This window comes from Mytilus galloprovincialis, chromosome 12, assembly GCF_965363235.1.
Source record: "Mytilus galloprovincialis chromosome 12, xbMytGall1.hap1.1, whole genome shotgun sequence".
Taxonomy (NCBI): domain Eukaryota; kingdom Metazoa; phylum Mollusca; class Bivalvia; order Mytilida; family Mytilidae; genus Mytilus; species Mytilus galloprovincialis.
The window spans coordinates 17538780-17562212 of record NC_134849.1 but is presented as its reverse complement, the minus strand read 5'-3'; positions in this window follow the sequence as shown (position 1 = coordinate 17562212).

Sequence of the window (23433 nt, the reverse complement as noted above, 5' to 3'; positions counted from 1 at the left end):
TTAATTGAGGGAACATTTAGCCACCAATTTAATCTTCTACACTGTAACCTTATTGATTGATTCTTATTATCGAATGTATTATCTGTTACCTTGTTTATTACAACTTAACAATTTTATGCTAGTCGAAATTCTCCAATATGGTAATCTAACCGGACATACACTAAGTAATTGCTTAGGAATCTTAAGAAGTAACAATTAATTGTTTAATTGTTGTTGCAATATACAGTTTTATTGATGTTAAACATATAAAACCATGTGCTGATGACCATAATGATTGACTGATTGTTTAGCTCAGTTCAACAGTGATGTTTGCGGTAACGTAATAAGAATTGAATATTCAACAAACCAACAAAGAAAATGTATACACAATAAGATATTAACGTTGGTATAATGCTTTTTAATATTTTGAAGAAAACATGACATTTATCATACATCAGGTGTTGAATTCACCATTAGTTACAGAGATTGAATTATACTATTCGCCTTAACGTCGTTTTACGTTTTTTGCCACGACAATGCCAGTTTTTCTTCAATTTAAGAGTTTAGAAAGGTCACCAGGTATCTTTGACACTTTTGTCAGTAACGGAATAGAAGATACTAAAGGTAAAAGCGAAACTCAAATTGAAGAAAAACCAACCAAACGACAGATCAAAAAACGTGAAAACCTTGATATAAAAAAGATGTGTCTACACTTTTCCAACCCCAATTTGTTTCTTTGAATACACAATTCATCAATTAGGTGAATCTCGTTTTACGAATAACGATAATTTGCAAAATATTCATTATTGAACCTGTCATTAACAAGGCTCAGTCACTTCACCGTTACTTCAAAATACATATCGGTAGATGTTTGTATCAGAAACACATTCGAACTGCTTGATACACACAAACGTTAGTAAAATATTCAAAACGTAATATGTTATAAATAAACTCAGTTATATATTATATTTCATTTAATGTCATGATGAGTAATTGGAAAGAATAATTCTACTTTTGCAGTTTTGGGTTGTAACATACCCTCTGTGTGTCCAGTTACAGACCCGGTTATACAGGACAGATGCCCTCCATGTAACCATGCATTTGACGACGGACTGTGTTGCCCGTAAAACATTTATTATTAGATTTATTCTGTAGGATGTGTTTTAATAATTGTAAAGTATTTCATGAAGTATGAACCAGAGTTGGAAAAAATAAAATGAATATAAACAAAGATCTGCTTATTCTTATACGCATACAACAAGCTTTCGGAGTGACCATTCTCATACTGCCATGCGATAGTTCACAGTTTTTTTTCAGCAAGGACATGTCTACGGAAAAAGATGCAGACTGACGTAGTTGTGTAGCTACATACTCCATAGAATTTACAAACCTCAACATTTAGTAGTCTTGTTTTGAAAGCAATTCAAGCTTATTCTATTCTAATAACAGATCATTGCCTTGTAGGTGTAATGGCACAGATTGTGTTTTCTAGGGATAAACTTATAAACAAGTCATGTATTTTGTTGGTAATAGATTTTATTTTAAAAAATAGATTAGAAAATTTAAAGTATTACTAGTAACTACAAAACCTTTTCACAAAAAAGTCTTTTGTTCAGGTTTTTTTTCTGAGGTTTATTTCAGGAGTCTACAACAAATATCTGCATCTGCTATAATAGAGATAGTATATCAGTGTATATCATTATATTAAAGTTAAAACAACTAAGCTTAAAGAGGGGCGAATGATACCAGAGTGGTATAAGGAGAGACAAAAGAAACTAGGTTAAAATTTGGTACGATTGAGTGAGTAAACCTAACATTGTAAATCTATCATACAAGTATTCTCAAATAACTAAATTAATATGTCGAATTATCCGTTTAATACCAAGTAATTCACATGGAGAAAACACTTATCAAAGACTCTATGGGTACGCAATTCGAATTACTTGAACAATATACTAGTTTTCGGGAATCCTTTAATACATCAATTACGAATTTAATAATTCAGTATGATTTGATAAACAATCAGATGAATGGTCGTAGAGAAAAATTATTAAAGATACTTATCTTATGATGGGTAAGAACAATGCAGCAGTTTTGGCGTATGAGTTACGATTTTAATTATTTCAGTAAGCAAAAATGATTAATTATGTTACAATACTTATAATATATGTACAAAACAAAAATCATTTCAATTGCTTCTTATATATCATATATTAAAACAATTAGACCTAAGGAAAATAACAAACAAATATTAAAAAAATAACAATTATAAGTTAGCAAAAAGCTGAGCATAACTGAAAAATGGAACTCTTTGGGGGTAAATAAAGATAGAAAAACTGTATAAAAAAGAGCCGAAAATTACGATAAGGACAGTCAATCCCATAGATCGAAAATAAACTGACAACGCATTGGCTAAATAAAAAAAAAAAAAAAAACAGACAAACAAAAGTACACAAGATACAACATAGGAAACCAAATACTAAGCAACACTAACCCCACCAAAAACTGGGGGGTATCTCAAGTGCTCCTGGAGGGTAATCAAATCCTACCCCACATGTGGTACCCGTCGTGTTGCTCATGTTATTACAAACGCTATAACTAGTCTGATTCAGTAGGTAACATTCGTGAAAGGGAAGGGGACTGTTGTTATGAAAAAAGGAACGTATCCGATATCATATGTGAAACGGTCATTCCATAACGGTCAACAAACTTGAGATGGCGTCTGTAAAATTTAAGAAGGGATTTCAACTTCACCATTTGAGACTCTTGATTCAATATGTTATTTGTGAGCATATTGCAACCCTCTATCAAGGAAATCGTGACAGGAAATACAAGCCCGGGACTATCGTATCAATTGGGAGATATATACTCCCTTGTTCAGGCACTGCTTGAATGTTGCTACATAGAAATGGAAAGTTCACAAAAAGCTGGAATCATCTCTTTTTCCGTTAAGTTTTTTCAACCGACCCTCATTGTCAATTTCTAGATATAAGTCAAGATATGCGGCAGAATTGTCTGTAGCTGTTGTATCCTTTATTTCTAGTTCGATGAGATAGATGAGTTCAACATAGTCACCATTTTTTTTTATTGAATGACGGAAGCAAAGTTAAAAGATATTGCTAACTTCGTGTCTCTTCCTAAGAAGTTCCTGTATAACTTCAGCCTCATAATGATAAAGGAATAAGTCGACAAGAACAGTGGCTCAGTTGGTTCAATTGAGAATACAACAGTAGCATGGTAATTCAACAACAAACAACCCAACACCAACACACATAGAAACGTAGTGTTTGATAACAATTGCCACATTCCTCAATTGGTACAGGATATGTTGAGAAAAGAAAAATTGTTGGTTGAACCTTGTTTAAATCCATGCCAAACCCTGTGTCATAACAATTTTAAAACACATATCGCTAAAACACGACATAACAGAATACAGCACAAACACATGCAAGAACATTCATAACCGAGAAACACACAAACAAATAATATAATAGTCGACACGGCAGGATCACGTAGAACAATAGCGAAAATAGTCCATAAACAAGAACTCCACAGGATAGCAAAAAGTGACGAGCTTACGGACTTACACGCAATCTCGAACTTTACACAATTATTTCATAATATTAGTCCAAAGCATTTTCCTGACACTGTTAGTACGTAAGGATTTTATTAATCTTTGGACCACAAGCGATAGGGCATTACAGATTATCCAACCGAATACATGAAAGAAACATTAAAATTAATCCAAGAATCCAAGAAAATATTCACTGGAATATTCCTCATAATTGTCTCTAGACATGCCAAAAAAACTACTATGTTAAATTAGCACAGTTCCATATATATCCCAACGCAAAAAAAAAAACATTAATTATTCAATATGTTGCATAAGTGTTGTTAGTATTCTGGAGTCTTTTCACAAATGAAATCTCTAACATAAGCACACTGAGCATCGTTCCAATTAAAACTAACTTGATATCCAAGCATAATACAATGCTGGTTACCGTTCCTGTTATCAGGCTGATTCGTTCTCCAGTCATGTAAAAGATAACTTCCGGGAAAGTTGACAGGAAGACCCGTATGTTCCCAAATAAATTCTCCTTCCGTAGCTAAGTCAGAACCTCCGATGAAGTAGTCATTTGTTGGTCCTGCAAAACAACTTTGTAATAATTAATCATTATTTTTGTTCAGCATTTGGAGCTCATGTGGAGAATTGTCATTTCTTTATATTTTTTTTTAAATGCACAGAAGATATTATAAATGAATAAAAAATATGTTTGCCAGACGTGCGTTTTATTTATAAAAGACTCAACAGAACGGTCGAATCAAACACAGTTGAAAAGGCCAAAAAAAGTATGAAGTTGAAGAGCATTGGGGACAAAAAAAAAAAAAAACTCAAAAGCATTACCAAATACAACTAACTTAACTATGTATGTTTCGGGGTTCTTTATAGCTGACTATGCGGTATGGACTTTGCTCATTGTTGTAGGCCGTACAGTGACCTATGGTTGTTAATGTCTGTCCATTTTGGTCTACTGTGGACAGTTGTTGCATTGGCAATCATGCCACATCTTCTTTTTTTAATAAAAGTAATCTATTTCTTGGGGTAGAAATGCTTAGTATTTAAAAATTCAAAATTTTGTTAGCAATTAATTTATATATTAATTTATAAATATGCCCATATCAATGATAATTCATGTCAACACAAAAGTGCTGACAACTGGGCTGGTTATACCCTCGGGGAATGAAAAAAAGACTTGAGTTTGACTTATAACACATACAAGAAAGCAAAATTTAGACGAATAAAAAGTATATATAATATACGATTAAAACCCGTTAGATTTGTATATTGAAATGATAAACAGTTAATTCTTTAAGTTGAACCCACCTGATAAAAAAGCAGAGAGCATATACAAAAGGAATGATGTCAATGAAAACAGACAAAGACATGGTTTACAAGTTACTATATCAAAGTGATAGTTTGAAATGTACAGGTTTTTCAAGGAAAGACTTAATGTATGTTATTCATGTTATAAATTATAAAGGTGATTGACAGACGAATTTGATCTTTGTCCAGTGTATCGGTTACTATAGCACTTATATAGTCATTCATATAATATAATACTGCTAAATCCGCTAATTGTGGAAGACATATTCCTTCAAAATCAGCATCGGATATTTTATAAGAAATGAGTAAATTGTTGGTGCGCAGGATCTACTAACCCTTCCGGAGCACTTGAGATCACCCCAGTGTGTTGTGAGGTTCGTGTTGCTTAGTCAAAAGTTATGTATGTTGTGAATTGTGTACTATCTATTGTGTGTTTGTCTTTTTCGTTTTTAGCCATAACGTTGTCATCTGTTTTCGATCTAAAAGTTTGACTGTCCCTCTGGTATCTTTCGGCCAACTTTTCTGGCGATTTTGAGAAATTATCTTAATATAAGTGTATGCACTATACACTGCAAACATGAATTTCAGTTCAGAAAATCATATTACTTATGGTACCATGTTTTGTAGTGATACCCATTGATGCTAGTAGCTGCTACAAATACGAGCATCCATACGTGTGTTCGATTGAAATAACAAGTAAGGACTTGAAACAAAAAGATAGTTTAAAAAAATCGTAATACTGATATCATGTAAACCAATTTATTTCGCAAGCGATTTATTTTTGCGATTTTCGCGAGCAGAAACATATTGCAAATATTAATCGTCGAGAACAATGAAAAATTCCTTATTAAACTACATCAAGTAAATTAGAAAATCTCGAAATTAAAATAGGCCAGAGGTGGAATATAAAGGGTAAAATGCAAAATAAAATATTCGCGAAAATTTGGTTTACTGTTCAGTGTTTTTGTGATTTTACTTTTTATAGTTTGTAAGGTTTTCCGTACCTTTTTATGTAAACTATCTATTTTTGTTGATTCATTTATTTTCGAAGGTAACAATTTTCGTGGATTAAGGTATATTTGCAATTTTGAGGATATTTGAGGTTGGGGTCTAACATAGAAGCGTACCACAAATTTGATGTTGTTGAACGTGTAACTTGGGGTTAAGCTATAACTACCATCACACCGAAGAAAACTGAAAACATCGAAATCATTGTAATAATTAATCAACAGTAAAATAGCTTATAATTAATAATATGTGATTACCTATAACAGCTACATGATCCTTGATGATAACATTTTCTTCAGCAGTTTCAATGATTGCAAGATAACCTCCATTTAAAGAGCAAATGTCCTAATAAATGAAAATTGAAAAATATAAATGAAACAACCAAACTTAAAATGCAAAACAAAACATTCTGAATTATTGTCTAGTTGTGCAAATTTATTGTGGCGATGGTTTGTAATTTCGAAAACGTTCGGCACAAAATAAAACATTTAAAAATGTTGATAACATGTATGTTTATATAGCTTTTCATGAAATCTGAAAATGAATTACTGTTGTGTCTATTGTTAAAGAACTTATTTACAAATGCACACACAAATTTCTGAATTAACACTGCATTGTCCAGATAGTTTGACTGCAGTAAATGTTATGGTTAAAAAGTAAGCGTTTCATCAAATTCTGGCTAGTCTACTCTTTTTACTAGTTTACTAGTTTTTTTCAGCAAATGGAGCGCAGCGACATGAATGTCTGATACATTTTAATGATTTTATAGCTGCATAGACAAAAAAGTCAATATCGTCATACTTATTTTAAATCGTTATAACAAAAATGTTGTCTTTTAATATTCAGACTCTTCCGAAAGCAATACAAATATGATATTTTTTTGGTTCAAGGTAAAAGTTACGGTCATTAAATATCGAATGTTCAACATATATTACACAATGCTAACGGTAAATCCAATAAAATCATAACGTGTTTTTGTTTATTTATCATATTTTGTTTATTCTAATTTTTATATTTTTAGTCACCCGGCTTAATGTTTTTTTTTCTTGTGTTTTTATTTTTGATTAATCTAAATAATAATGTGTGAAGGAACTGAATCTGTAATTTGTTTCATAATATGCATTTGCGTGCATAATGAAAATTGATTTTATTTTTGTAGATTGTTTTTTGTGTTTGTTACCTGCAGAGGCATAGACAGGCAGTAACAGATAAACATTTATTACATTGCATTTGTCTTTAATAAAATTAAAGCTTTGCTGCACACTGTCAGGCGAGCTGATCCCATACTAAGGTGTTGAGTTTTGTCGTCCAAATGGATAATTGTAATTCGTTCTTAATCTGCACCAGCTACAAAAAGGTATAAAGTATCATTCAACTGTGTTCTAATCTGTTTGCGTCGTCACCAGGTTTAATTGGGGCCTAACGTTGATATAACAACAAGTCCGTTTGATTTGTGTAAACGAAATTCGATTTTAAAGTAACATTAAAACAGTTGATCATGTTGATAGTCTGTGTTTTGTTATAAAATAAAAATTAAATCAGCTTTGAAGCTAAAGATGTCATTAAGTCTATTAAAATTTGTAACTTTTGTCGGTTTGTAGTAAAGCATCCAGACACAAGTTTTGATGACTGATTTGTTTAATTTGTTTATTGATTACAAGGTCAATCATTAGTTTGTTTTAGTACACTACGATGATGCGAACTCGACCCATTGCCAACTTCGTTATTAAAACCGTGTGTGGACAACTTAGCACCAATCATAACGAAAATAGTGAACAAGTCATTACAAGAGTCGTATGTTCCAAAAACATTCAAGGAAGCAGTTGTACGACCCTTACTGAAGAAACCGGGATTAGACAAAGAAGTTTTGAAGAACTATCGTCCAGTTTCTAATCTTCCATTTATATCGAAGGTCCTTGAAAAGGTTGTAGAATGTCGATTAGAGAACTATCTTCAGTCGAACGATCTTTTTGATAGTGTTCAATCGGCTAACCGTGCTTACAATTCCACCGAGACGGCATTGCTACGGATTCATCACGCCGTAGCTGTTGCACTTGATAAAAACTGTTGTGTAATTTTATTAATGTTAGACCTGTCGGCAGCGTTCGATGTCCTCGACCATTCCATTTTACGACAGCGACTTGAATACTCTTTCGGAATATCTGGAGCCGCGCTAAATTGGTTGTTATCATATCTTACTGATAGAACTCAGCGTATCGCAATCGGCTCTGTTCAACGGACGCTATTCACCTGAAGTATAGTGTTCCCTAAGGATCCGTTCTCGGACCGAAACTTTACTCCATTTTTTCGAAACCCATAGGTGAAATAAGTAAACGTCATAATATGTGTTACAACTGTTATGCGGATGATACCCAGGTGTATCTCGTAATTAAACCGCTTGACAATTGGAACAATATATCTGCTCGACATGAGACCTGTATGGCGGATATAAGCTCTTGGATGTGTTCAAATAAGCTTAAATTGAATGAAGATAAAACTTAATTTTCTCACCGAAACACCGAGTAAAAGAGTTCTCAGACTGTCACCTTACCTTTGGCAAAAACATCGTTAGTAATTAAGCATGCGTCAAGAACCTTGGTGTTTACTTTGACAAAACCAACAGATTAGTGCGACATCAAAATATTGTTTCTACCAGATCTCAGATCAGGAATATCAGTCGGATTCTTCCCTTCATTACAGAGAATGCAGCAAAGACACTTGTTTGCTCTTTAGTGACGTCTCGCTTGGACTATGGGAATGCATTGTTATATGCACTTCCCGCAAATGCAATCCAACGATTACAGCGTGTTCAAAACACCGCCGCCAAATTGATAACAAGAAAGAAGAAAACGAATACGTTAGTCCAATTTTAAAATCTCTTCATTGGCTGCAAGTAACATTGCGATGCAAATACAAAGTGTTGCTTTATGTGTTTAAATCTCTGAAACAGGAAGCACCCGTGTACCTTCAAGAACTAGTAAACATTAACAAGCCAACAAGAACTCTTCGGTCAGAAAACAACATGCTTCTAGTCAAACCAATAGTAAGAACAAAAACATACGGAAAGAGACGGTTTGATAGAGCTGTCGCCGTTTTATGGAATGACATGACGAAAGAACTGCGAAACACTGAATCTGTGAATGCTTTCAAGAAAAACATTAAAACTTATTTATTCAGACAGGCTTTTCCACATAATTAATAATCGGCAGTATTAGACTTGTATTCGCTCTCAGTATATATTTTAATGTATCATACGAACTTTTTATTGCATTTTTATTACCTTTACACCTTCTTTTTTTTTAAGACATTTCTCATACTTTCTTTTTTTTTATCGCATTTTTATTTCTTTACTCTTTTTATTTTTAGACATAAAGCTATACGTCCAATTTTTAAATTGAAGCACTTGTGTTGACTCTCTTTAAATTTTTTTTTCCATTATTTGTTTATATCTTTTAAATTATTTTTGATGAATAATTTTTAATTTTCATATATTGGGTCGTATTTTTTTTTTTTTTTTTTTTTTTTTTTTTACGGTTTCTATTTTGATTTTATTTTTAAATTTGTTTATATGTACTTGTTTCATTGTTTTTTTTATGCATTGTAAAGCGCTTAGAGTAAATGTTTATTTAGAGATGCGCTATATAATAATGATAAATAATAATAATACGTTTGATTGGACAAACCTTGATATAGTTTTAAGTATGCACAGACATTAATTAGAAGAAAACAAATACGAACTAATAAGATAAGGTGATGAACCTTGCATTCTGATGCATACAAATAACTCAATTAATACGCTGTATTTTAATTTGTTCCGAATGAATAATATTTATAGTTTTTGAAAACGATATGGTCTTATGGAATTGAAACTGATTGTTATGTTTTGGCATTAAACTGGTATTTAAAATTTGAATTAAATAAATTCCTTGGTAAATGCACCAGAATTTTATTGCCTTTGTTTAATCGGATAAAACGCCCGATTTCTTGTTTCAATTGTTATATACTATTCCTAGTATTGGGACTTTTGCAATCGTATATATATTGCAGTTTATTTAAGTGCATTATTTAATTAAAACGGAACTTTTGTTTTGAAACATATGTTAAACTTCTCATATTTCCTCAATGACTGTTCACATATTATGTTTAAAGGGTCCTGTGTATATCAATTGATCTTGTTTTATAGTGAAATAGATACGACAAAGTGGAATGCGTTCTTAAGAAAATTGCGATGATGAAACTCTGTTATCTAAAATAAATTAAGGCAATTAGTAGAATATCGTTGTTCAATGATAATACTATATAAGGTGGCTTAAATATGAAAAACAATGCATTTATCAAACTATTGAAATTAAATCAGTATAATTCAAAAGTCGCGTTTGTTCTCGAATCTGTATGTGTCGTCACCAGTGTTACAAGCACTTGAAGCCAAACATTGAGATAGCAAAAAGACATTAATTAAAGGAAGACACATATAACGTAATAAGATCAAGTGACGAACCTTGAATTTTGATGCATACACATAACTCAATAAATACGCTGTATTTTTATTTATTTCAAATGAATAATATTTATAGTTCTAAAAAACAGATATGGTCTTATCGAATTGAGACAGATTGTACTGTCTTGACATTAAACTGGTGGTGTGTCATTTGTGTTAAAACTTTGAGTTAGACTGTCCCTCCGGTATCTTGCGTTCCTCTTTCATGAGCAACACCCTGTTACGAATTGACTTGTTTGTCTTTTGTCGTTTTTCGTTTGAGTCGTGGTGTTGTTAGTTTAATTTATAATTACTTGGGAGTTTAAAATTGCCTTATGGTAGATGGTGTGCCTAAATTATAATCCATAGAATCTTTTAATAATTTGCCAAAATGTAGCTCATATCCTGCTTGTTTAAAAACATTAATAAAAAGAATGGGTCACTGGACTTATTTTCACACTACAGGTTGTGCAAAATTGTCAAGATTTTGTATAGATTATGCATGGAAAACCCATTTTTCCGCCATGAAACGCAAAGCACACCATAGAGTTTTGAGATAGAATATGAGAAGATAGCACCAATATTATGCGTTCAGATAAGAAGAAGACAAAATGCGGTCACCAGACTCGTTTTCTTGCCACATGTAAAAATGGGTAAATTCCTAACACATTCTATTGTAAAAGTAACACTATCTGAATCATCAGCCGTTGCATTTGAGTTGCCTCCCCTAATTTGGGAAAGTTGGGAAAGAATGAATCAAACAAAATAATTCTTATTTTTGTAAACTACAATCATAATTATCGGACCACAGATGAATTATCACGTTGTGATTGGTTAAACACCGTCACGTGGTGACCCCCTATGAGACCGTATGGGGTTAGTAAGTTTCATATGGGGTTCATGACGCGTTAATGGCGACGTCATCTATTAATGTTGTTGTGTTTCATTGTTTATTTTTCAACAAAACGCCGCAGAAAAAGTCCAGCGTCCGATAAATTCGTTATACGGTTAACTACTGACCCCCCACGGATCCATAGAGGGTGAATAAAATTCATAGGGGATTCGGCCTCCGGCCTCATCCCCTAATGATTTTACTAACCCTCTATGGATCCGTAGGGGGTCAATAGCGAACCATATAACTTATAATATGATCAAACATGGCATTTTCTATCTTGTAATGAAAATTCCCACACATGAATTACCTACTTCTATAAAACTCTGCACATTTCATCAAAGATCTAGACCTTTTTTTCTAGTATTTCAAAATCCAAGATGGAGGAAGACACCCTATCTACCTTAACACAAACCAGAAACATAAGAATAAAACTAACGAAGTCAAAAACTAGGATAATGGTAGGTGCTCCGTAAGGTAAAGCATAACTTCGTGATATGACGACAACGCAATTCTATTCGTTGTGTCATTCGTGCATTGAGATACATCTTATTAATAAAAAATCTTACCTTAGCATCTAGCCACATGTGTCGTGTTCCCCCTAGACCTAGAGTAAATTGATAACATCTTACCTTAGCATCTAGTGATATTTGTCGTGTGCCGTCTTGTGTAAATTGATAACATCTGGTACCTAACATCAACCACCCAATGTCACACTCTAGTGCCAGCGTCGACATGTCACTAGTGGTCATTTTTAATGAAGTATCTATTTGTTGGGAAGTCCGTCCTTTTGAAGTTGCATCCTCGGTAGTCATTTTCAATGGTTTATCTATAAATGTGGATGTCTGTACTTTTGAGGTTCCGTCACCAGTGGTCATTATCATTGAAGTATCAATATACTTTGAAGTCTGTCCTTCAGTAGTTGCATCCTCAGTGTTCATTTTCAATGTAGTATCTATATATTTGGAAGTCTGACCCTCAGTAATTACAACATCAGTGGTCATTTTCAATGTAGTATCAATATATTTTGAAGTTTGTCCTTCTGCAGTTGGGTTCTCGGTGGTTGCCTTCACTACAAATTCTTATAAAAATCAAAAAAAAAAAAGAAACATAAAACATGAAACAAATGGTTAATGTTTGTCATATATTAGTTTTTCGTACACTGTCGTATTATAAATTATGTCGTTAGTTTTCTCAATTGCATTGGTTTTTTTTTTTCTTGTTACAAGCAAACATTAAAAGTTAATACATCAGTAAGATCACTAAAAAATGTGTTAATGTTTGGAATTCTATCAACATGCATGTCATTCTACCTTTATAATGTGAAGATGGTCTCTTCGTATGATACTGTGTATTAAAGAGTATTGACCAACACTTTAATGAAAATACAAAGGTCTACATTATCTTATGTCATTTTTGTTTAATCTATAAGAATGAAATTTGTATGGAATGGTTAGTGTCGTATAAGAAAACAGAAGAAACATACTACAGTAGTTGTCGTTTGTTTATGTCATTTATACGTGTTTCTCGATTCTCGGTTTTTTTATTTAATATAGATTCGACCGTTGGTTTTCCCGTTCGAATGGTTTTACACTAGTAATTTTGGGGCCTTTTATAGCTTGTTGTTCGGTGTGAGCCAAGGCTCCGTGTTGAAGGCCGTACATTGATCTATAATGGTTTACTTTTTTAAAATTGTTATTTGGATGGAGAGTTGTCTCATTGGCACTCACACCACATCTTCCTATATCTATAAGCAGTAAATAGAAAAATATTATGGGAAAAAGAGTTGGATCTTCATGATAATGATTAAAACTGCAAATTTATCTACTAGTATAATATCACTGAATCTTTTTCTTTTACAAGTCACTTGTAAGTATAAATATTTAAAAAAAAAATGAATGTCAACGTGGGCAGTTGTGATGCAATTCTGACAATTGCTACTTTTTAAAAAAAAAATTGAGAAGATAAAGCTTACTCGTCAATCGTATAGTAATTTGGTCACATTGTTAACGCAGACATCGTTTGCATAGATCAACTTAGTGTTGTTGGTTTTTTTTTTTATTTTTGTAAACTGTGAGGGATTTGTGTATGTTGTCAACTTAGTGTCATTATCAGAAAATACAGAAAAGACAAACTGATTATTCCAACACCCAAATTAAACAGACAGATTCCTAAGAATTAAAAAAAATTAATGCTTTAAAACTCACTATTCGACACATAGCATTAGGTGTTATGAGAGCTGGCACAGGGTGTAGTATCGTAAATAATAACACTGTTTAACTGACAATGTTCATCGTTGTTGACGAAAAACGAAACACAATTGCCATTTAAAGCACAAAGTTTAGCAAATTGTAGTGTTGATGTTTGGTTATAGACCACGAGTAGTCCGTCGTCACATAGTTTGTTAATGATACCACTGTTGTGTGTGAAACTACGTGTTTGCTTCACAAGTATATCGCAGTTCACACTAAGAAACACCAGACGTAATAGTCGAAGTTTCCACATTTTGATAACCAATTTGAATTAAATTACTTCTTAGTAGAGCATAAAGAATGAATATGAAGATATTTAAAAATTATAGTATTTAACAAAAGAGTTAACAAAAGTATATATTCGTCATACTAAACTGTCTGATTGCACGCAACCATGTATTATTATTATTTTTTCAGGCAGTCTTATTGTTCTTGTGAGTTAAAAAAATAAAAAAAAAAACAATATTTTGTAAATTGTTATGTTTAAAAGCATAATCAATTTGTTGTAATACCTAAAATAATTTGAAATACTGATAATGATGAATGCGTTGTGTATTAAAACAATATAACGGGTACAGTACGTCAATATCGGAATTACTATATTTTTGGTATTAAATATCAGCTGATCATCTTTGATGGGTGTCTCTCTTATCATATTACGGACATTTTATTAAACAAAATTGGAATATTAAAATCGTAATTATTGTAATGAAAGATTCGAAATAGTTGTATAGTAGAGGTGCATTGTTCATGTAACTGGTTTAATGAACTGAATTATTAGCCTATTATCTCTAATGATGTTTTCTTCTCATGGCAAGATTTGTTTGTAATGAAACCAGAAATATTAATATCGTAATTGTTGTATTTAAGATTCTTAAATAATGATATGATAAAATTACATTGCTCATCATCTGTGATTTTGCTTATTAACAGACTTTAAAGTAACTCCTACTGGTGAATCAAAAAACAGGATTATTCGTCAACGATTAAAATAATTACTGGCAAATGCTCAATAGTCATCACTCAAATCTGTTCATAACCTTTTAAAGTAGTATGAGAGTCAGATTAAATGTAAATGAGGAACAATAGATACCAGAGGTACATTCAAATTTCAAACTTTTGTTTCTGGGCGTCACTGGTGACTCTTGTGTGGACAAAATGCACTATTGGCGTATTAAAATTTTTAAAATTGTTACCTTTTGTTAGCTATTATTCGTGTGATTCTTTGTCAATTGTGTTCTCCTATTTATTTATATTGTAGTCCTGTAATGTTGTGTTGTCATTTTAATGTTATATTTCACATGGCCATAAAAGAGGGAGGTTTGTCATGCCACACATTCAGGTTCAACCCACCATTTTTTTCTTTAAAAATGTCCTGAACCAAGTCAGGAATATGGCCATTGTTATATTATAGTTCGTTTCTGTGTGTGTTACATTTTAACGTTGTGTTTCCGTTGTGTCGTTTGATTTCTCTTATTTTTGAGTGTGAATTCACATTACTATAAGACGTGTCACGGTACTTATCTATCCCAAATTCATGTATCTGGTTTTGATGTTATATTTGTTATTCTCAAAGGATTTTGTCTAATGCTTAGTCCGGTTCTGTGTGTGTGTGTGTGTGTGTGTTACATTTTAATGTTGTGTCGTTGTTCTCTTATATTTAATGCGTTTCCCTCAGTTTTAGTTTGTTACCCCGATTTGTTTTTTTGTTGTCCATGGATTTATGAGTTTTGAACAGCGGTATACTACTGTTGCCTTTATTTATTCATAGATCAAAAATAAACTGACAACGGCATGGCTAAAAAAAACCACACAAACAATAGTACACAAAACACAACATAGAAAACTAAAGACTGAACAACACGAACACCACCAAAACAAGGAGTATCTCAGATGCTCCCGTAGGGTAAGCATATACTGCTCCACAGGTGTAAAGTAAATGCCATTGATTATCTTTTTTATTCACTTCTACGTTGTCATACTGAGTGTACCCTTTATATTAAAGGAGTTCTTTTTCCTTAGTAAAAAGTAAAATCACAAAAATACTGAACTCAGAGGAAAATGAATTCGGAAAGTCTATAATCACATGGCAAAATCAAATAACAAAACGCATCAAAAACGAATGGACAAGAACTGTCATATTCCTGACTTGGTACAGGCATTTTCAAATGTATAAAATGGTGGATTGAACCTGGTTTTACAGCTACCTAAATATCTCACTTGTATGACAGTCGCATCAAATTCCATTACATTGTCACCGATGCGTGAACAAAACAAACAGACACAATAGGTAAAAAGGTAAAAAAAATAGCGGTACAGCAGTCAACATTGTGTTATCATCTAACATGTCTAAATCATTATAAATTAACAAATGTAACAAGGAGCCAGTAACAGACAATTTAAATCAAATTATATTATCGAAAGGAACTTATTTTGTTATTTGAATCTAGTTCTAAGTAACTTTTAGGAATTTTGGTCCTCAATGCTTTTCAACTTCGTGCTTTATTTGGCCTTTTTAACTTTTTTGGATTCGAGCGTCACTGATGAGTCTTTTGTAGACGAAACGTGCGTCTGGTGTATATATTAAATTTAGTCCTGGTATCTACGATGAGTTTATTTACAACCACTAGGTCGATGCCACTGCTGGTGGAAACTTATTTCCCCGAGGCTCTGATTTCTTTCACGGATTTGGCTATACTTTTTGGACCTTTAAGCTCTGAATTTCAAATATTTTGACCACGAGCATCACTGAAGAGACATGTATTGTCGAAATGCGCATCTGGTGCAAGAAAATTGGTATCGTTAATTGTATTACTACCACTGGGTCGATGCCTCTGCTGGTGGACTATTAGTCCCCGAGGGTATCACCAACCCAGTAGCCAGTACTTCGATACTAGCCTAGTAGCCAGTACTTCGGTACTGGAATTAAAATACTAATTTTTTGTGTTATTAAAATTTGCTGTTACAAAATGATAAAAATCATTATGAATTCAGGAATTTATCTCCCTCATGCAAAGCTCTGATTCCTTTCACGGATTTGGCTATACTTTTTGGACCTTTTGGATTATAGCTCTTCATCTTTTATATAAGCTTTGGATTTCAAATATTTTGGCCACGAGCATCACTGAAGAGACATGTATTGTCGAAATGCGCATCTGGTGCAAGAAAATTGGTACCGTTAATTTTAGTATAACAAGCCCAGTAGTCAGCACTTTTTGTGCTGACATGAATTGTCATTGATATGGTTATATTTATAAATTTACTGTTTACAAAATATTGAATTTTCTTAAATACTAAGGCTTTTCTAACTCAGGCATAGATTACCTTAGCTGTATTTGGCAAAACTTTTAGGGATTTTGGTCCTCAATGCTCTTCAACTTCGTACTTTATTTGGACTTTTTAACTTTTTTGGATTAGAGCGTCACTGGTGAGTCTTTAGTAGACGAAACGCGCGTCTGTTGTATATATTGAATTTTGTCCTGGTATCTATGATGATTTTAGTTACAACCACTGGGTCGATGTCACTGCTGGAGGAAACTTATTTCCCCGAGGGTATCACAAGCCCAGTAGTCAGCACTGTTTGTGCTGACAAGAATTGTCATTGATATGGTTATATTTATAAATTTACTGTCTACAAAATATTGAATTTTCTTAAATACCAAGGCTTTTCTACCTCAGGCATAGACTACCTTAGCTGTATTTGGCAACACGTTTAGCAATTTTGGTCCTTAAAGCTCTTAACTTCGTGCTTTATCATATCTTTTTAACTTTTTTGGATTTGAGCGTCACTGATGAGTCTTTTGTAGACGAAATGCGCACCTGGCATATATATTAAATTGAGTCCTAGTATCTATGATGATTTTCGTTACAACCACTGGGTCGATGCCACTGATGGTGGAGATTTATTTCCCTGAGGGTATCACTAGCCCAGTAATCAGCACTTTTTGTGCTGGCATAAATTGTCATTGATGTGGTTATATTTATAAATTTACTGTTAATAAATTTTGAATTTTTTGAAATACTAAGGCTTTTCTAACTCAGGCATAAATAACCTTAGCTGTATTTGGCAAAACGTTTAGGAATTTTGGTCCTCAATGCTCTTCATCTTCATACTTTATTTGTTTTTTTTTTTTTTTTAGATTTTTAGGTACAGGCATTTTCAAATGTATAAAATGGTGGATTGAACCTGGTTTTACAGCTACCTAAATATCTCACTTGTATGACAGTCGCATCAAATTCCATTACATTGTCACCGATGCGTGAACAAAACAAACAGACACAATAGGTAAAAAGGTAAAAAAAATAGCGGTACAGCAGTCAACATTGTGTTATCATCTAACATGTCTAAATCACTATAAATTAACAAATGTAACAAGGAGCCAGTAACAGACAATTTAAATCAAATTATATTATCGAAAGGAACTTATTTTGTTATTTGAATCTAGTTCTAAGTAACTTTTAGGAATTTTGGTCCTCAATGCTTTTCAACTTCGTGCTTTATTTGGCCTTTTTAACTTTTTTGGATTCGAGCGTCACCAATGAGTCTTTTGTAGACGAAACGCGCGTCTGGCGTATATATTAAATGGAGTTCTGGTATCTATGATGAGTTTATTTCTATATGTTCCCCTATCATACTGTGAATTTACGCCATTTAAACAATTCTCGAATTTCAAGGTTATAAGTGAGTTATCAAGTTGCAATCGTTTATTGATGTTTATCTTAGATTGTGTTTAATTTTGATAATCTCATTTGATTGACATTTTTTTTTTAGCTAATATAAAAAAGATGTGGTATGATTGCCAATGAGACATCTATCCACAAAAGACCAAAATGACACAGACATTAACAGCTATAGGTCACCATACGGCCTTCAACAATGAGCAAAGCCCATACCGCATAGTCAGCTTTAAAAGGCCCCGATAAGACAATGTAAAACAATGCAAACGAGAAAACTAACGGCTTTATTTATGTAAAAGATGAACGAAAAACAAATATGTAACACATAAACAAACGACAACCACTGAATTACAGATTCCTGACTTGGGACAGCACATGCATAAATAATGTGGCGGGGTTAAACATAATGACCTTTCTGATGTATGTTTGTCTCATTGTTTTTGACTTTACAGTGAATAAAATGGGAAAATCGAAAGTTTGAACACAAATGGATTACAACTGTCATATTCCTAACTTGGAACAGGCATTTTCTCATGTAGAAAATGGTGGTTTGAACCTGGTTTTAGAGCTAGCTAAACCTCTAACTTGTGTGACAGTTGCATATTATGCCATTATATTGACAACGATGCGTGAACAAATTATACATATATCAGACTGCCTTGTGCATAAAATTATTTGACCGCATCAACCAAAACTGACCATATTTGCACTTTATTTTGTTAAACTATATAGCTACAAATAAACCAGCCATATCTTTTTTTATGTCAGGATTCAATGTATAATACAAATTACAGCAAACTTGGAATACAATAACTACATAATTTTGTCAACATAAATTTAGGGTGTCAGTATGTCCTCCTTTTATACAATATATTGATACGTAATAAAATTTTAGTAGTTTTGATATATCAGAGTGACTTGTGCAACAAAATTATTTGACCGTATCAACTAAAAACTGACCATATTTGCACTTTTGTAAATTTATATAGCTGCTTAGAAAATGTACGACATTGACTTTGCTAATAGATTTATTAGATTTATTAAAACAACACGTTATACTGTCATGATCTCAGTCGAAGACTGCTACTGTTATCTACAAAAAAAAACAAAATGCTTATACATGTATATGCATGAGTATATCTTTAATAAGTTAAACTTACATAAATTACTAAATGAGTAATACGTGAAATGAAATCAATATTATACAATTACTGTCTTGTTAATGTGAATTGATATTTTATTAAAACAACACGTTATACTGTCATAATCTCAATCGAAGACTGCTACTGTTATCTACACAAGAAACACAATGATTATACATGTATATGCATGAGTATATCTTTAATAAGTTAAACTTACGTAAATTACTAAATGAGTGAATACGTGAAATGAAATCAATATTATACAATTACTGTCTTGTAAATGTGAATTGATATCCAGTTTGTCAAAAGTCAATTAAGCCACATATTTACCGACACAAAAGACAATTATTTTGTTTTATTCCATATTCCCAGAAAAATGTATGTTATGGCAAATATTTACCATTACCAATTGTACATCAAACGTTTTTTGTGATATTTATATCGTTTTTAAAAAAATGTGTAAATACCAACCATTGTATGATGTGCTTATTAACTTGTAAAATAAATATTTTGAAACAACTGAAATGAAATAAAGGATGCAAATGTGTCAAAACTGTATACGTTATTTAGGCATATGAATGAATACTGACCAAATTTCACAAAATGCATTGAGTGACTGATAGCATGCCTCGTCACCCATTGGAATGAATAAAGAGGAGATAAAGAAGCAGAATCTGCATTAAGTGTTCCACTCCTTGAATCAATATTATCTGGTTGACTGGATCCACCTTGATACCAGTCAGTGTATGATAGTTGATGACCCGAAATCCATTCAAATGAACCTTCGGTCTTTTTGTCTGATAGACCTATCCACCATTGATCTAACAATACAATAATCATAAGTTGACATTGATTGTTTATCGTAGTAATTATCCAATTCGGAATAACATCAATAGCCCTTTAAACATAATTTTTGACAAGATATTATTAATGGGAAAAACAAATATCTATTCATCACGAAAGTCATTTGTTATATGAACGAAAGCATTAACACATATGTCTATGCACAAATTGAACGACTTAAAGTCGTTCTTGGTGAGATAACAATCTGATGTAGTAGGAATTCAATGTAGTGACTATTAGTGCTTCACCCGACTACCTCAAAAAGTGTTCAGTTTTACAATCTGTCAATTATTCATTCTTGTCATGAATTTAAGCATGTGACACTTACACATTATATTATACGCTTCATATAGACATCAACGTTACAATGCATATAAATACTATAAATGGACATCAGCTTATAAAAGAAATTAATACTATATAAATACTGCTTATATTAGTAGTACAAGATCAACGATTGGTATGAAGATATACAATTTGTAAAGTATGTAAAAGAGGGACGAAGGATACCAAAGGGACAGTCAAACTCATAAATAATGTAATGTAATATACATCCCAAGTAGTTACATATTCACTTTTTCTCTCCTTATAAAGTAATATGATTTCAATGAATAACATACATAGAATCAGGATTACCAATTGATATGAAATTAACTAGCGCTATCAGTGTATTACGAATACCTGCATTGTGTACATGAGAATCACGTGAAACTCTCTTAAAAAGTAAAAACACAAAAATACTGAACTCCGAAGAAAATTCAAAAAGAAAAATCCAAAATCAAAAGGCAAAATCAAAAGTCCAAACACGAATGGATAACAACTGTCATATTCCTGACTTGGTACAGGCATTCTCTAATGTAGAAAATGGTGGATTGAACCTGGTTTTATAGCTAGCTAAACCTCTCACTTGTATGACAGTCGTATCAAATTCCATTACATTGTCGACGATGCATGAACAAAACAAACATACTCAAAGAGTAAAAAATGTCAAAAATAGGGGTACATCAGTCAATATTGTGTTATCATCTTAATATTACGATAAAAACCAACAAATGTAACGAAGAAGCACAAAAAAGCATACATCAAATTTAACATACTCATTTTGTTTTTCTTATACGACTTAATTTATCTATGTAAAGTCTACCCATAAAGGATAGAAGGTTTTCAGTACTTCAAAATGCATTGTGTACTTTGATGAATTTCACATTAAAAAAAACATTTGATTTTCAAACAGAATTCACCTAAGTTATCTATTCCTAATTGATATAATTGTGTACAGTTTGAATTTTGAGTCACTCTGAGTTATCAGAAAGTGCGATCGAAATCAACACTGGTTGACTGATAATGTACCTGTGTGTTTTATCTGAGTATTTTTGTAAGGTAAACCATGCTAACTAAGTGTGTAAACTGGAAACACGAGCGTTCTATGTCAATTGAGATATGTAAACTTCATACAATGGACCAGAGGGTATGTTACAGCTTCAAGATGGGAAATAAAGGAGTATGTTTATCATAATTTGAAGACATTGTTCCCTTGTTGAGTGAAATAAAATGTGTAGCAGGCCTGTACATGCTTTACCTGATCTTAAACAAGGTCAATAATCTTAAGAGCTCCGAGATGCAGAATATTCATGCATGCATTAAAATCATGTTTATTGAAATTAAAGACATCATCATATTTGAAATACAAATTGCAGAACTAACGTTTGCCACTACCATATAAGTGATATTGTTATGATATTGTAATTATGTTATATAAATGATATTGTAATTATTGTATGTATTTATGTTGGCCTGATTTGTGTTGTGTGGCCTGATAGTTGTTTACAAAATAATCTTAGAACTGTGCAGTTTAGAAATCACTGGACAATTACAGAATGATTAGAACTTTCCAGAATGATCCTAATAAAAGATGTGTTATATAAACTTCTACATTTTACTAGAAACTTCCGTTGTAACTTTCCAGGATGTTCCATTATAGACTGTTCTAGAATTTTCCGTGACAACTATATATATACAGACACTCAAGTTAAACTCTCAGACTTACTCTTGGACTTACACTTGGACTTAGACATCGATAGACATTAGTATTCACAGCATTTGGATTGACACTTTTATTCTACAAACAACATCATACTGGATTGTGACCGTAGTAGTGAACGTAATATTCAAATTGGATTCCGAAAGATATCCGGATACAGATAAAGATAAAGATTGGACTCATATTTTGACAGTTAAGTTAACAGTAATATCTGTGTAATACTTCTTGTAAACTTTTGTATAATAAATATTGTTAAATTTTACTATTGATTTGTGTCTTTTGTTGGCTACAATTTAAAGGCGGTTTCTGGCCGTAACAGAAATTGGGGGCTCGTCCGGGATACTGAAAATATCTTATTCAAAATTTGTTTAGTAATTTTTATTATAACTAGCCAACAAATTTCTACAAAATGGCATTTGATGCCGGTAAATTTTTTTGAAAACGCCAGACCTGGAGGGGTTTGATAATTTAAAGAAAGAGGAATTAGTGTTGCTTGCTAAACATCTGAAATTAGATTTTAAAGTATCTATGAGAAAACAAATTATAAAAAATTTGGTTATAGACAAATTAGTTGACACAGAAATCTTAGGTGAAGAGTCTCTTGAACTTAAGGTAGAAAATATTGATGCCTTTAAATTAAAACAGCTTGAATTAGAACATGAACTCAAATTAAAAGAACTGGAGATAAGAAAAGATGAACTTAAATTAAAACAACATGAATTTAAATTAAAACAAGCAGAACTGGAAATGAAGGAAAGGTTGGAAATAGAGAGAAAAGAAAAAGAAGATGAATTTAAATTAAAAGAACTGGAAATGAAGGAGAGGGAGAAAATAAAAGAAGATGAATTAAAATTAAAAGAACTTGAAATGAGAGAAAGGCTAGAGATGGAAAAACTGAAAATTGAAATGGTCAAAGACGAAAGCAACTCTAAAGTCCAGTCGAAATCAGATTATTTTGATGCAGCAAAAAATATACGTTTAGTTCCCAGATTTTGTGAAAAGACAGTCGATAAATATTTTCCACAGTTTGAGAAAATTGCTCGTAATTTGAATTGGCCAAAGCCGTATTGGACTACAATGCTACAAAGTGTTTTTGAGGGTAAGGCCGCTGAAATATACTCCGCACTTCCATCAGAAAAAAGTTCCGATTATGACACGGTGAAACAGGAAGTTTTGAAAGCTTATGAGCTAGTACCAGAAGCATATAGACAGAAATTTAGATCTTATAAAAAGTTTG